Below are 15311 nucleotides of genomic sequence, written 5' to 3' on the forward strand. Positions count from 1 at the left end.
TGAGTTTGATGACAAGTCACTGATACACAAAATTGCCTGGTTTTAAAAGAGCACTCAAGGTTCTGCATGTGATCACCTCATACACCCTGGGGAAGGGGTTCAATGTGATCCTTTCCAGGTGAGGAAACGTCTCCATTTCCATCAGTGAACATAATGGATGTGTATGCCTAGGTCCTTAGGGTGAACCAGTGCTGATTGCTCTTAACAAGACAAAACATTTCAGCTCCTTAGTGTTGATCATAGTGAGGAACAAATCTTTGTGAGGAAAAATCAGCTCCTCCTTTGTACAGCTTGGATCCCCTTTTCCTAGAGGGTTTATACTCTTCATAGAGAGCATCATACACAGCTCTGCGTACGCATCTAAATAAATGATATATTAATAGTTTATTGTTGTGGCTTTACTTAACAAATCACTCACAGCGATCTGGAGCACACAGCTCATCCCCGCTGCAAACACCTCTGCATATGACCCAAGCACTAAGGGTTATTATTACAGGAAGCTCCAAGGGTGAAGCCTTCCCTGGTACCCCAGGGGACTCGAGGCCTCTCTGTGTTTGCTTACGCACCCAGAAGTGGGCTCTGATGCACAAACCGAAGCACCCAGCTGCTCTGCGCACAATTAGCTCTGTAATGAACCAGTTACGTGCTCAGCTCGCACAGCGGGAAGAGCTGCTGGATGGCTGCAGTGCGAAGGCACAGCGGGGACAGCGAGGATGCCAGAACCGGAGCATGGCCCATCCTGCCGGTGGCTGCGTTAAACACCCAATGCAGGCACAGCCTCAGCAGCTGGAGCAGGCACAGCCCAGCACCGGGCTGGAGATACCCGTGCTGGAGCACGCCACGGTGGCCATTGGGAATGTCCTTACTTACCTTGAGTTACTCCGGAACGTGAGGCGCTGGCACAGGGTGCCCAGAGAAGCTGTGGCTGCCCCATCCCTGGCAGTGCTCACGGCCAGGTTGGACGCAGGGGCTTGGAGCAAGCTGCTCTAGTGGAAGGGGTCCCTGCCCGTGGCAGGGGTTGGAGCTGCCTTTCAACCCTTTCAATCCAAACCGGTCTGTGGCTATGGTAACACTGGTCCCACCTCTAGAACTGTTAGAGCCATACATTACACGATGCACTTGGAACTGTGAGTAACACAGGGACTGCAACACAGGGGTTAAAGTTGTGATCAGCAGACAGAAGGTATTTCCAGGGCTCTTAGATCACACCTGAGTTACTAGTACAGGGTTGAAAGAAGTGATGAAGTGATAATGGGATCCTGAGGCAAATGAAAGGATGAGGCATTGAGCCCGAAGGCTGGCTGGAGGCAGGAGCATGTATTTCACAGTTTCCAGGGTGGTTTTTATTCCTGACTGAATTATGTGGCTTCAGTTAGCGCTGGTGCACAGGAACCTCCCCAAGCTCTGTCCCAAAGCTGCGCCTATTGTTTGAACAAACCCTTTTTCTCCCCGTCTTTCACTCACAATTTGCACATTCCCATGTACATCTATTTCGGCGCAGACATTCCTTCCCAGGAGGTACATCTGCTCCTGAGCTGACTAACGCTCCCTGATACCACTGCTTGTTGATTGACACAGAAATACAAGCACAGGAAAAATATTCATGCCTGTCTAAGAGTCTTCAGTGTCAAATGCAGTCGAGTGGCTTCTTTTTTAGCGACAGTAATGATATTTTTAGCAGAAGCACCTATTTTTCTGTACTTCCCCATGTTTATTCATAACACTGAGTTAATCAGCAACTTTCCCCCCTCACAGACTGCTCTTACAGTAACACACATGCAAACATTTCTGGCAGCACCAAGCAGGTTGAAAGCAGTCACTGTTGGACGGACAACTGAACCAGCCCAGTTACTGATGCCCAGCCCCTTGCCAATACCAATCACTAGAGCAATGCCAATGAATGAGCATCTCACTTGTGGGGAGCCACTTCAGATGCCTGTGAAGCACACAGTGCTGGTGTGAGTGGGCTCCTCTCAAGTATCTGGGCTCTCCAGACACTGGCTTTAGCCGATGGAAGAAATTTCTTCCGTGTTTTTCTTTCATGTGAACTCCATGCTCACAGAAAACTCCCAACTTCTCATCCAGGAAAGAGAATGGATCGTGGGCCATGAAGGGTGTTTGCTCCCCACTCCTGATGCTCCTCGTGAGAGCTTGCTGGAGCCCTTGGAGAGCAAACACAAGCCAGAACTGTGGAACTGGAGGAGCTTTAAGGTCCCTTCCAACACAAACCAGGCTGGGATTCTGTGATCTCTGTTAATACCAAGGTGATCCTGGCCATCTACTGCCATGCTGCTGGTTACCAGGCACTGCTGGATTCAGTCACTTCCCACACTCCTCCAGCTCAGATTTCCCATTTGAACAAACACAAATTAATAATAATAATAATAGTAATAATTAAACAAAACACCAAAAACAAAACACCAACAACCCTAAAACAAATTTCAAGGGGAAGGGTGTAGTTGTATTTCCCTGCTCCTAGTCATGAGTGAGCCAACATCCTGCTGGAAATACCAGTATCTGGTTACAATTACTCCTAGTGGTAAGTCTGATACCAAACTCAGTCACTCTCCCCATCCTCTGTGCTCTCTGCTTTGCCCATCTCAGCCAGTTCAGACACCCTTACCCACCACTTACTTCATGCACAGGATACAGTCCAGGACCATGTGAAGCATTCCTCACTTTTCCATTCCTCTTCACACCTGTGCTATACCCCATTCTCTGGGGGGCTTGCTTCTTCACTGTTTTTGCTTAGTTTGTGGTTATAAAACTTTACCAAACCAGACTTAAGCGACACTGTAGTAAGAGAGGAAGGGAAAACATATCCCAAACCAAAGAAAGCAACAAGCCTGCCTCTGCTCAGGAATAACCACCTGACAGAGCTCCCCAGACAGCCCTGTGGGGCTCTGCCTAAAACCGGGTCAGCCCTTCTGAGCCTGCTGGGCTCATTGACAGTGTAATGAGGACACCTGGGAGCACATAAGTGGGATTTAACTCCTGCTAAGCTGGAGTGCATCCTAAGGGAAGGGAAACATAAGGAGATTCCCCTTCCACTACAAGCCTGCAAACCAGCGAAGTCCAGAGCTTTGGCAGTGATGGTTTTGTCCCTGTAAATTACATGTTACATGCTCAGGAAAGTTTAGGGGAAGCAGAGAAAACTAAAGCATAATCCCTCCTTTTGTCCCAAAAGCTTGCTTTGATTCTTCTCTAACTGTGCTGTGACGTGCTGTGGTCTTGGGATGTGAAACTCAGCCTTCACTATGCTTTTTAATGTGGACAAGGCTCTCTCAGCACCTAACCCATGGTTACTTGAGCTCTTCCACAGCGAATGCTGGGTGAATTAGAGTGTATGTTATAGAGCAGGCAACAAGCCAAAGGTGAAAGGCCAGGAGCAGAGCAGGGCAGGGAGTGCAGGGAGCCTCCCCCTGCGCATCCACAGGCAAACCCGAACAGCACCTGAGAACAGCAAGCGTGGGACGCCGAGGGAAGAGAAGGCACAAGGAAACGGTGGGAGTGTCAAAGGGTACAACGAATCCTCCTGCGAGCAACATAAAAACAGAGCCTTCACCCCGGTGTGCCAAGACTGCCTCAGCCCTGCGGGCTCAGCACCCTCAGGAGTGCACTGGAGCCAAGGGAAGCCTCCTGCAGCGCTCCGGGTGCTGCCCTTCGCAAGCCAACGTCCTGCTGGAAATACCAGGAGGTTGGTGGCAAACCCAAACCCGTAACGCTTCCTCCAGAGACAGCTGGCAAAATCCACAGCTTTTGCAGTAACGTTGAGACCCATCAGTACGGTACCCAGTCGGTTCAGCATCTCGTCAGAACACGAGAAATCCCCAAACTGCTTTCATCAGAGGGAAAGGGCTTTAACTGCACACATTATCTGGGATGAAATGGATTGATATTGACTGTTAAAGTTGTGTATAATAATTACATTTAGCATTTATCCCTCCAGAGCCAGCAAATACATTTTCCTTTAAGACCCTTTGCATTTTTACTTTATGTCATGGTTTAACCCCAGCTGGCAGCAAAGCACCACGGAGCTGCTGCTCCCCCTGCCCTGCTGGGGTGCGGAGAACTGGGAAAAAGTCAGACCTGTGGGGTGAGATAAGAGCAGTTTAATGATTGGAGTAACGGCAAATAGAGTAATAACAATACTACCACTACTGCTACTAACAACCATAATGCTAATAAAGAGAGAGGGGAATAAAGCCCAGTAAAGCCAAGTGATGCCCAACACGACTGCTCAGCACCAGCAGGGATCAGTCGCTCATGGCCAACACTCCCAGTTACCACGCATGGACTTCTCTGGTATGGAATAGCCATTTGGATGGTTCAGGTCTGGGGTCCTGTCTCTGCTGCCCCCCGGCTTCTAATGGCAGAGCATGAGAGACACAAGTGGCTGCTGCTGGACCCACACTCGAAAGCCAGTTCTCAGACCCTGTTATTTGACCAAACAGGGTACAAACAGGGCCACGTCAAAGGGCAGGGGTTGAGCTGATCCTCCTTGGAGCAGCGGGTCTGGAGTCCAGGACTCTCCCCCGGGGCTGGGATGCTGCCTGAGGTAACTCCTCGGGTCAAGAGCCCTCATCTTGAGTGGGGGGGGAACCGTGGTTTAGGTGACTTCCCTTTAAACCTGAGGTAGGTCAGTCACGTAGTATTTGATTTCACTCAGCAGCTAGAACTGGTAATTGACTGAAGTTGTCTACGTATCAAATGAATTAAGGTTGTGAATAAGATTCCTTTGGGGCTTGTAAACTACCTAAGTGAGCTTTGTGGGCCTCCGTGACAGTGACTAAGAGCATCTAAACCTTGGAATCTCAACTAGGTGATCTAAAGGATTGATTGTGCATGTATATATATAATACTTTACACATAAACCACTGAGCTAGTCTGGGACTAAGAGAGGATCCAGCCACACCTGAACTGCCCTCTGAGGGGTTTAGGAAGTGAGGGGGTCCTCTCTGAACCTCATGACTCAAGAGGAGGCTCTCTCTGACAGCTCTATCTAACCCCGTCTTCTATGAAGTCCACAATCCAGTGGCCTCTGACATTAAATCACATTAAACCACTGTCATGTTTACTGTTGGTTTATCAATACAGGAACTGCTGCTTCGGTCTCCTGAGCGATGTGTCTGGCTCCTCTTGGTGGGTACCCTCCACATCCTCTCTCCTGAGCAAAAGGACGCTTACTGCTGATAGCTGAGGTGCGGGTCCGTGCGGGTGGGGAGTAGGAATTATCCTCTTTGAACTGCTGGAACTCCAGGGACAGTTCCCCACTGCCGAGATGAAGGAGGAAGAGAGAACATCTTTATATGGCAGGAACCAGGGAGCCACCTCATCCACTGCTGGTGGTGCTTTGTGTCTCCAGCTCATTGCAGCCAGTGCGCTGGCATATGACGATGGTGCACCCTGGTCCACCACATGCGCTGTGTGCATGGGACTTCCTCTGGGTCTGTGGGTGACTGCGTGTTCTTCGGGTCAGAATAAACCACCTCTAGCACAGCCATCTCCCTCTGGTACTGGATTCCTCTCGCCACTGTGGCCCACTTGCCTGGGTGACGTGTGTGTGTGTGTGTGTGTGTGCCTTGCAGGGATACCTTCCCTCATGGCTGACAGCAGTCGCCTCTAGGGGCTGAGGGCTTGTGTCCCCCTCCCAGTCGCCTCGCCAAGGAGCCTTTCCCTAGCAAGGGATCCCAGCAGCTTGGCTTCCCTCCCCTCTAACTCCTGACTCCCGGCCCCGTTGGCCCAGCAGGAGGAGAGAGAGGTGCCTGTGGGTCGGGCGCACCACCCATCGCTGGGGGCTGAGCAGCTGCAGTGCCTGTCACTCGGCTTTGAGGAGCCACGCTGTTTGTCACTGGGGCTGGAGCAGCTGCAGCTCCTGTTGCCAGAGTTGGAGTAGCTGCAGCGGGAACTGCAGTAGCTGCAGTGCCTGCCGCTGGGCTCGGAGTAGTTGCAATGCCTGTCAGGGGGGTTGCAGTACCCACAGTGCCTGTGGCAGTGGTTTTAGTAGCCACAGTGCCTGTTGTGGGGTTTGCAGTAGCTGCAGTGCCTCTCGCAGGGGTTGCAGTGGCTGCAGTGCCTCTCGCAGGGGCTGGAGCGGCTGCAGTGCCTCTCGCAGGGGTTGCGGCGACTGCAGTGCCTCTCGCAGGGGTTGCAGTGGCTGCAGTGCCTCTCGCAGGGGTTGCAGTGGCTGCAGTGCCTCTCGCAGGGGTTGCAGTGACTGCAGTGCCTGTTGCAGGGGTTGCGGTAGCCGCAGTGCCTCTCGCAGGGGCTGGAGTGGCTGCAGTGCCTCTCGCAGGGGTTGCAGCGACTGCAGTGCCTCTCGCAGGGGTTGGGGTAGCTGCAGTGCCTCTCGCAGGGGTTGCAGTGGCTGCAGTGCCTCTCGCAGGGGCTGGAGTGGCTGCAGTGCCTCTCGCAGGGGTTGCAGTGACTGCAGTGCCTGTTGCAGGGGTTGTGGTAGCCGCAGTGCCTCTCGCAGGGGTTGCAGTGGCTGCAGTGCCTCTCACAGGGGTTGCAGTGGCAGCAGTGCCTCTCGCAGGGGTTGCAGTGGCTGCAGTGCCTCTCGCAGGGGTTGGGGTAGCTGCAGTGCCTCTCGCAGGGGTTGCAGTGGCTGCAGTGCCTCTCGCAGGGGTTGCAGCGACTGCAGTGCCTCTCGCAGGGGTTGGGGTAGCTGCAGTGCCTCTCGCAGGGGTTGGGGTAGCTGCAGTGCCTCTCGCAGGGGTTGCAGTGGCTGCAGTGCCTCTCGCAGGGGCTGGAGTGGCTGCAGTGCCTCTCGCAGGGGTTGCAGTGACTGCAGTGCCTGTTGCAGGGGTTGTGGTAGCCGCAGTGCCTCTCGCAGGGGTTGCAGTGGCTGCAGTGCCTCTCGCAGGGGTTGCAGTGGCAGCAGTGCCTCTCGCAGGGGTTGGGGTAGCCGCAGTGCCTCTCACAGGGGTTGCAGTGGCTGCAGTGCCTCTCGCAGGGGTTGCAGTGGCAGCAGTGCCTCTCGCAGGGGTTGGGGTAGCTGCAGTGCCTCTCGCAGGGGTTGCAGTGGCTGCAGTGCCTCTCGCAGGGGTTGGGGTAGCTGCAGTGCCTCTTGCAGGGGTTGCAGTGGCTGCAGTGCCTCTCGCAGGGGTTGGGGTAGCTGCAGTGCCTCTCGCAGGGGTTGCAGTGGCAGCAGTGCCTCTCGCAGGGGCTGGAGTGGCTGCAGTGCCTCTCGCAGGGGTTGCAGTGGCAGCAGTGCCTCTCGCAGGGGTTGGGGTAGCTGCAGTGCCTCTCGCAGGGGTTGCAGTGGCTGCAGTGCCTCTCGCAGGGGTTGCAGTGACTGCAGTGCCTCTCGCAGGGGTTGGGGTAGCCGCAGTGCCTCTCACAGGGGTTGCAGTGGCTGCAGTGCCTCTCGCAGGGGTTGCAGTGGCTGCAGTGCCTCTCGCAGGGGTTGCAGCGGCAGCAGTGCCTCTCGCAGGGGTTGGGGTAGCTGCAGTGCCTCTCGCAGGGGTTGCAATAGCTGCAAATCGCTGCTTAAGCCTGAACAAGATCTGAACCAAGTTCATGAAGGCGCTGGCCGCCAGCACGAGGACCAAGCTGGTGCCAGCACCCCAGGGACGCCGCCGCGTTCCAAATTCTCCTTCCCTGCTGTGATCGGCCCGGTGGGGCCGGGGCAGAGGCGGGATGCGGTGCCCCCGGGCCGGCTCCCCGAGAGCAGCGCAGCTCGTCACAGCTCCCAACAGATGGCTCCCGAAGTGAGGTCCATGGGGGACGGCACCGACAGCAGCGCCGCGCACACGGCCCAGGTCAGCTCCTCCAGCGCCGCCTCCATCACGCCATAAACCAGCACCACGAAGTACACCAGGATGAGGACCCTGCCGCAGGGCCCCGAGGACAGGAACAGCGCCAGCGGGAACACGTACAGCAGGTGGGGCGCGGCGTGCCGCCACGCCAGCAGCCAGCGCAGCAGCCCCGACAGCGACTGCAGCAGCATCCCGAGCAGCGGCGGCCGCCCTAGCGCAGCCACAGCACAGAAGGAGCTCGTGTGGACGCGCTGCAGGCGGATCTGTCGTTATCTCAACCCTGCGGGCCCCGCGCTGGCCGCCAGGAAGGACTGCCGTGGGTTAAACCCGGCTGGCAGCTGAGCACCAGGCTTCCCCCCCCCCCCCCCCCCCCCAGTGGGACGGGGAGAGCTGGAAAAGGTGAAACCCCGGGGTTGAGATAAGAACAGTTTAATGGGTGAAATAAAGTGAATATAATAATAATAACAGCAACAAGAAGGGGAAAGAGAGGAGTAAAACCCAATAAACCAAATAAACACAAGTGATGCCCAATGCAATTGCTCACCACCCGCTGTCCGGTACCCAGCCCGACCCGAGCAGCGATCTGGGCCTTCCGGTTAACTCCCCCCAGTTTCTATACTGGGCATGACGTGCCATGGGATGGAATACCTCTTTGGCTAGTTCGGGTCAGGTATCCTGTCCCTGCTTCCTCCCGCCTTCCCGTGCCCCTCCTCATTGGCAAGCATGGGACTGGAAAGTCCTTGATTTAGAGTAAACACAACTCAGAACACTGAACCATCGGTGTTTTATCAGCACTGCTCCCAGAGTGAAGCCAAAACACAGCACTGCACCAGCTCCTGGGGGGGGATTAACTCTATCCCAGCCCAACCCAGAACCTTTACAACTGCATGCAAATATTCCCTTTGCTTGTAGCGTCCTTTGACTTTGTGTGAATGCAAACTAGAGATCTTGAAACCTCAGTGATCATGGCACAGCAGCACAAAGTGGCTCATTGCCACACCGTGGTCCCTGTCAGCGAGCTTCAGTGCAGCACATCTGTCACCCCGTTTTCCAGACAGGGAAAGGCTCCGTGGGAAATGGGTGGAAGAGCTGAGCACTGAGTGCTGTCGCTCCCAGTACCTGCGTGCTCACAGCCACATACTGCCTGGTCTGCTCATCCCCCCTTAGATATTCACAGGTGCTCCCACCATCTTCTATTGAAAAGAACTAGACATGTAACTGGCTTTCCCACCCAATGTTTCTCAAGGAACCCTGGCAGGATAATCTGGTCAATACCTGGCACGCACAAAGCAATTATGATGTTCACACAATCCCAGCCTGGTTTCTGTTGGAAGGGACCTTAAAGCTCCCCCAGCTCCAACCCCTGCCACAGGCAGGGACCCCTTCCACTGGAGCAGCTTGCTCCAAGCCCCTGTGTCCAACCTGGCCTTGAGCACTGCCAGGGATGGGGCAGCCACAGCTTCTCTGAGCACCCTGTGCCAGTGCCTCAGCACCCTCCCAGGGAAGAGCTTCTGCCTAAGAGCTCATCTCAGTCTCCCCTCGGGCAGGTTCAAGCCATTCCCCTTGGCCTGTCCCTACATCCCTTGTCCAAAGCCCCTCTCCAGCTTTCCTGCAGCCCCTTCAGGCACTGGAGCTGCTCTCAGGTCTCCCCTTCAGGAGCCTTCTCTTCTCCAGGCTGCCCCAGCCCAGCTCTCTCAGTCTGGCTCCAGAGCAGAGCTGCTCCAGCCCTCGCAGCAGCTCCGTGGCCTCCTCTGGCCTCGCTCCAGCAGCTCCACGTCCCTCTTGTGCTGTTGCCTCAATAATAAAAGGTTGAGATTAATCATTTTATCTTGCCAAGGACAAGACAAGCTGTCTCATCAGTCACTGTGGGTACTGACTGCTATGGACCCAACACTCGGATGGCCTCCTGACTCTGAACCTCCAATTCTCCAGGGTGACAGAGGCTGTGCTCTGATTTCCTCTGTTTCAACACAAACATCACCACATTAACTATATTTAGGGAATGTTTATTCCTGCTGATATGAAAATCTGAGCCTGAGCTTTTGAGGCAGGGAACAGTCTGTGCTTTGGATGGTTACATTAGGTTTCCACTATGCCTTCAAGCTCCTCATTAACTTTCTGTGTCAATATTTCTTTTCAGGTAGACTAAGAGATATCACCTACAGGAATGAGCCCCGTATCTACAAAAAGCCAACCCTGTGGGACTTTTTGATGTAACTTTGAAACCTTATCCTGTGGTGTGGTTCCTCATTGGAAAACACCTTTGGATTTAGTGGTATCCAAAAGGAATGCAGATGGTGGGCGCTGAGACCATTCCATCATGCAAACCAGAGTGCACATGGAAACTAGGAAGAGATTTGCTTTAAAAGCACTGTCCTCGTCCAAACTGGACACATTCTAACCGTAAACCATGGTTAGATTTCATTTGTGATGGAGCAGCTCGAACAGTACTCCAGTGTCACGTGAATCAAGTCAATATTTGACTATAGACTTAATTAAAATGCACAATGTAGAAAACTCCTCGGAGTGTGATGGGAATCGGTGCAGGTCAGCACATCTTCAGGCACTTCAGCTGTCAACAAAGTTCTCCCTCTGGGCATCCCCTGACTCCCTGAAGTTGGTACCGTGGCCGACATTGACTCAGTGGCACCAGAACCAGGCCTCTTGAGTGCAATGTGGTTTTTAATTAAACCCCATTAAGACAAAGCTTGTTTCAGATTTACACCCAGTCAAATACGGTATGTGCCATCTGGAGTTCATTTACACTGTCCTTCACGAACGGTAGGTGCCAGGGGACACATCCATTATGCAACTAAGGATCATGCAAGACAAACCAGAGCAGTCAGCACAACGAGAAGTCTTTTTGGTATTAAAAGACCAAGTTCAATCAATAACATCAATAATGATTTTCAAAGGGTGGAAAGAGGGACCTGGACAGGCTGGAGAGGTGGGACCGTGTGAACCTCACGGGGTTCAACCAGGCCAAGGGCAAAGTCCTGCCCCAGGTCAGGGCAACACCAGCACAAAGACAGGCTGGGGGAGACTGGATGGAGCAGCCTGAGGAGGAGGACTGGGGGTGCTGATTGGTGAGAGGGACGTGGAGCCGTTGGAGCGAGGCCAGAGGAGGCCATGGAGATGCTGCGAGGGCTGGAGCAGCTCTGCTCTGGAGCCAGGCTGAGAGAGCTGGGCTGGGGCAGCCTGGAGAAGAGAAGGCTCCTGAAGGGGAGACCTGAGAGCAGCTCCAGTGCCTGAAGGGGCTGCAGGAAAGCTGGAGAGGGGCTTCGGACAAGGGATGTAGGGACAGGCCAAGGGGAATGGCTTTAACCTGCCCGAGGGGAGACTGAGATGAGCTCTTAGGCAGAAGCTCTTCCCTGGGAGGGTGCTGAGGCACTGGCACAGGGTGCTCAGAGAAGCTGTGGCTGCCCCATCCCTGGCAGTGCTCAAGGCCAGGTTGGACACAGGGGCTTGGAGCAAGCTGCTCTAGTGGAAGGGGTCCCTGCCCGTGGCAGGGGTTGGAGCTGGAGGAACTTTAAGGTCCCTTCCAACAGAAACCAGGCTGGGGTTCTATGAAATGGAGGACCCAGGACTGCCCCAGATTAATGTCCAGTCAGAGCTGCATCTCCCACCCCAGCAGCCTCCCACCACCACCAGTTCACTCCACAGTAAATGCCAAGCTACTTCCAATGGAATGAACTCTGACTGTGCACTATGACAACAGCAGCCTCGTACAATACCCAGCACCACTTGGGCAGCAGCTCTCCAGACCATGTGCACGTTGCAGTCCTGGCACATCTCACCCCAGTGATGGGAAGGCTCAGAGGGCATCAGCCCCCTTGGGAACCCGCAGCCAGGCCCATGAGCAGCCAGGCCAGTGCTCTGAAATAGCACCTCAGCCTGGAGCCAGCCACAGGGACCACAACAACCCAGAACCATTGCTTGAAAGGACAGCAAGCACATTCTGCATCTTAAACTGACTCCTTATTTCATCTGAGCTCCGTGCAAAATAAGGTCCCCATTTGCATGTGACCTTTTCACAGTCAAATGACCATGGCAGCAGTGAATGGCTCAAAAAGCAGCACAAGGTACCTGTTGGGCTTAGAGGCACACCGTGCTCCACACCATGCTGCTTCCTGTGTGCTTGAAACAGACCTCCTCAGACACTTCTCAAGCCTTTCTGACCTCTGTCTCCTCAGACACTGCCTCTGTTTCTGTGCAGTACAGAAGGCAGGGTCACGCTGGAGGATGCAGGAAGCCACAGATGACATTTATTGAACCTGCATCTTGATTCTGCCTCGTCGGAATAATAACTCCCTGATCCCGTGTTCCTGGAGATAGCAGTCTGGGGCTTTGCATGGAATGAGGAGGCTGTGAAACCCCCCAGGGATGTCACCCGTCATTGGAATGATTGCTACAGAACTGCACTGAGGTCTTTGGGGGTTTGGGTGCATCTGACTGCAGAGCACTTGGCTGTAACTGCCAAAGGAGAATCAGGGAGTTACATCCAGAGGGGAGGTGACTGGCAGAGACTGGTTCATATTTTGCCACCGATAAAGCCAACACCTGATGCTCTAGGGACAAGGAAGCTCCCCATTGCCTTTGCATGCAGGTAAATGCAGCTGTGGTCAGAGATAGGATCTCAGGAATGATTGACTTTGGAAGTCTGAAGCACTGACTACTGTTTGGCTGCTTTCACCATACCATGCATTAGTACAAATGCTGTTATATGTGTCTTCAAATGCTCCATGCTGTCAGAGCCTCACAACCAGTGAGGATGAGTGTGCCAAATCCCACAGCCCAGCCAACTGGTTTGGGGAACACTTTTAGAACCTTCTTTTTCTGTGGTTTTCTCTCTGCTGGCGATTGCACATGAAGAGCTGCACTGCAGAAGGTGGCAAACTTAGAAGACACATAGTGTAATGGGAGGTGTTTAAAAAGAACATTATTTCAAGGCCTTCACTGGCTAACATTCATGTGCTGACACAGTTGTGAATCTGAGCCATGCACAGTAGAGGTAACATTGCAGAGATGCATTTGTGGGGGGATAAAGAAAGGAAAGTGAAGCCCATTTTTATCCTTTGACAGCACACTTGGGAACTCTGAAGCCTCAGCACGTGGGAGGTGTTGACAGCCCTCACTTGCACAGCGTGCAGTAAGGAAGGATTTAGAGGCACACAGCTCCACAGAGACACTCGAGACTGGTTCTCCTCCAGACTTCCAATGGGCCCTGAGCGCGTTCTAACATGGGCTGCTATTTTTTCACTGGGGCTCAAGAGACAAATGCAGCTTCCTCTGGTCAAGGTGCTCTTGTACCTTGCTCTCGCACCAGTGTCATCTGCCCTTTAATTCACTACGACAGACCCTAAACTGCTACCAGCTGCTAATCCAGGTGAAGGGCAAGCAGTCACTACTCAGGAAGCTGACAGGAGCCAATGCAAACCAGACCCAGTCCACTGCAAAAGTAAAGTATTAAGACAGTCCCCCCCATACTCTACATTTTGGAGCATATTTAAGCCCCTGCCATGCACTTGAACACCCAGAGCAGGACAGGATAGGTGGTAGCTAAAGGATGCTCCGTGTCAGCTGCCAGCCCGCACTGACAGCACTCAGTGTCTCCTGCCAGTAAGTTATTATTTTATGCTATACACATTTCTCTGGCAGCATCATGGTGTGAGAAACAGCAGAGAGTGTACTCGTTCCCTAATTCCTGTCTGCGTTTGAAGCAGAGTCAGGAGAGGTGCAGCCACATTAACCAAAGGGAAATGAATCCTGGTGACAGAACTGCCACTTCCAACCACCGAGGCAGCGAGCAGCTGGGGAAATGGGCTCTGTTCTGATCTAACAGGTTAAGCAGCACTGCGTGTTCTGCACACACACACTGTGCACTGGAGTGCAGCAAACAGGAAATGTCCAAATCAGTTACTCGGTGGGCACAGAAACCAGATTATTCATCACAGTAATTCAGCATAACTCGTATTACACAAACACCAACACCTACAGCTGCAGAGATCTGTCAGCAACTCAGCCCCTGACATTTAACTCCATCACACATGACAGGACTATGAAGATCCTGATGAATAAATGGAGCAGGAATTGCAGCCCACGTACCCAAGGAAAGGCAGAGCCATTCCCTTCCCCGGGCTCCTGCACCCTAAACCAAAGCTGCTGCACAGCAGAGCTATTTGGCTATTAACCACGCCAAAGAGGAGCTGGGGGCTGGGGGAGAAACCCAAACAGAGAATGCAAATCAGGGCAGTTGGAAATGGATTATACAAAGCCCTTGGGCAGCAGACGATACATGTGTAACATGCAGATATATAACACACATCATGTACATATTTAGAGACGCACAGACACACGCAGGACTAACCTCAGAGGCAGGCTCCAGCGTGACGCACACTGCTTGTCTGCACTGCCTGAGCACAGCAGCATTCCTCGGGTGCGGGGCACTTCATTGCAAACCTGGGGGCTGCTCCTAGCGCGCAGAGCTAGAAGGATTTTTACTGTTCCTGCTGCGGAAGGCTACCGGATCATCACAATCCATCCCCGCTGCACGAGATCGTGTTCTCCATGCCCGTCCTCTGACGAGTGGAGCCGGATGAGAAACGGGTCCTCGGTCCAGGGAAGGATGAGGGCAGAGGCGGAAAAGGGGATGCAATGAAGGAAAGCTGGAGCAGAGCAAGCGGCGCTCACCACGGAGCCCCGCGGGAGCCCGCAGAGCGGCCCGAGCGAGGGGAGGCTGCGCCCGCCGGCGGCTGCTGGGTGAGCGCCGGTGCCTGCGGGCAGGATGAGCTCACGGCGCGGGGCGGCAGCCGCCCCTCAGCCATTGCAGTGCCGCTGCAGCGAGTGCGGGCGGCCCCGCAGCCACAGCCCGGCCCCCCCGCGCCGCAAGTCAAGCGTGCGGGGCCATGGCAGCGCCCCGCCAGCGCAGGCTCAGCTCCAGCACCCGCGGCCGGCTCCGCTCCGGAGCCCAGGGCTGGCGGCCAGCGCAGGCCGAGATGAGCCCAGCTCCTCCCGAAGCAGCGGCTGCGTTACCGAAACGGGCAGAGAGCATCGGGGGACGCTCGGATTACAGCCAGCTTTCCACTGGCTCCTAGCGAAGGAGATGGGACCAGCCTGTAGGATCACAGAACCCCAGCCTGGTTTGGGCTGGAAGGGACCTTAAAGCTCCTCCAGCTCCAACCCCTGCCACGGGCAGGGACCCCTTCCACTGGAGCAGCTTGCTCCAAGCCCCTGTGTCCAACCTGGCCTTGAGCACTGCCAGGGATGGGGCAGCCACAGCTTCTCTGGGCACCCTGTGCCAGCGCCTCAGCACCCTCACAGGGAAGAGCTTTGCCTAAGAGCTCATCTCAGTCTCCCCTCGGGCAGGTTAAAGCCATTCCCCTTGGCCTGTCCCTACATCCCTTGTCCCAAGCCCCTCTCCAGCTTTCCCGCAGCCCCTTCAGGCACTGGAGCTGCTCTCAGGTCTCCCCTTCAGGAGCCTTCTCTTCTCCAGGCTGCCCCAGCCCAGCTCTCTCAGCCTGGCTCCAGAGCAGAGCTGCTCCAGCCCTTGCA

At 54.4% G+C, this 15311-nt stretch overlaps 2 protein-coding genes across 42 annotated transcripts in view; one reads left to right on the top strand and one right to left on the bottom strand.

Annotated features, from left to right (window-relative positions):
* JAKMIP3 (Janus kinase and microtubule interacting protein 3) overlaps nt 1-14360 on the bottom strand; it is a 77192-nt gene extending 62832 nt beyond the window's left edge. For all 40 annotated transcript variants that reach the window (XM_061478667.1, XM_061478649.1, XM_061478652.1 and 37 more), the window contains exon 1: nt 14128-14360. The gene's annotated coding sequence lies outside the window, so the exon portion shown is untranslated. The remainder of the gene's footprint in view (nt 1-14127) is intronic.
* BNIP3 (BCL2 interacting protein 3) overlaps nt 1-15311 on the top strand; it is a 235040-nt gene that overhangs the window by 203592 nt on the left and 16137 nt on the right. The window lies entirely within an intron of this gene.

Source organism: Pezoporus flaviventris, unplaced genomic scaffold (assembly GCF_033815535.1).
Source record: "Pezoporus flaviventris isolate CSIRO_AGI_PZ_B2104156 unplaced genomic scaffold, CSIRO_AGI_Pfla_v1 ptg000129l, whole genome shotgun sequence".
In the NCBI taxonomy this organism is placed as follows: Eukaryota; Metazoa; Chordata; class Aves; order Psittaciformes; family Psittacidae; genus Pezoporus; species Pezoporus flaviventris.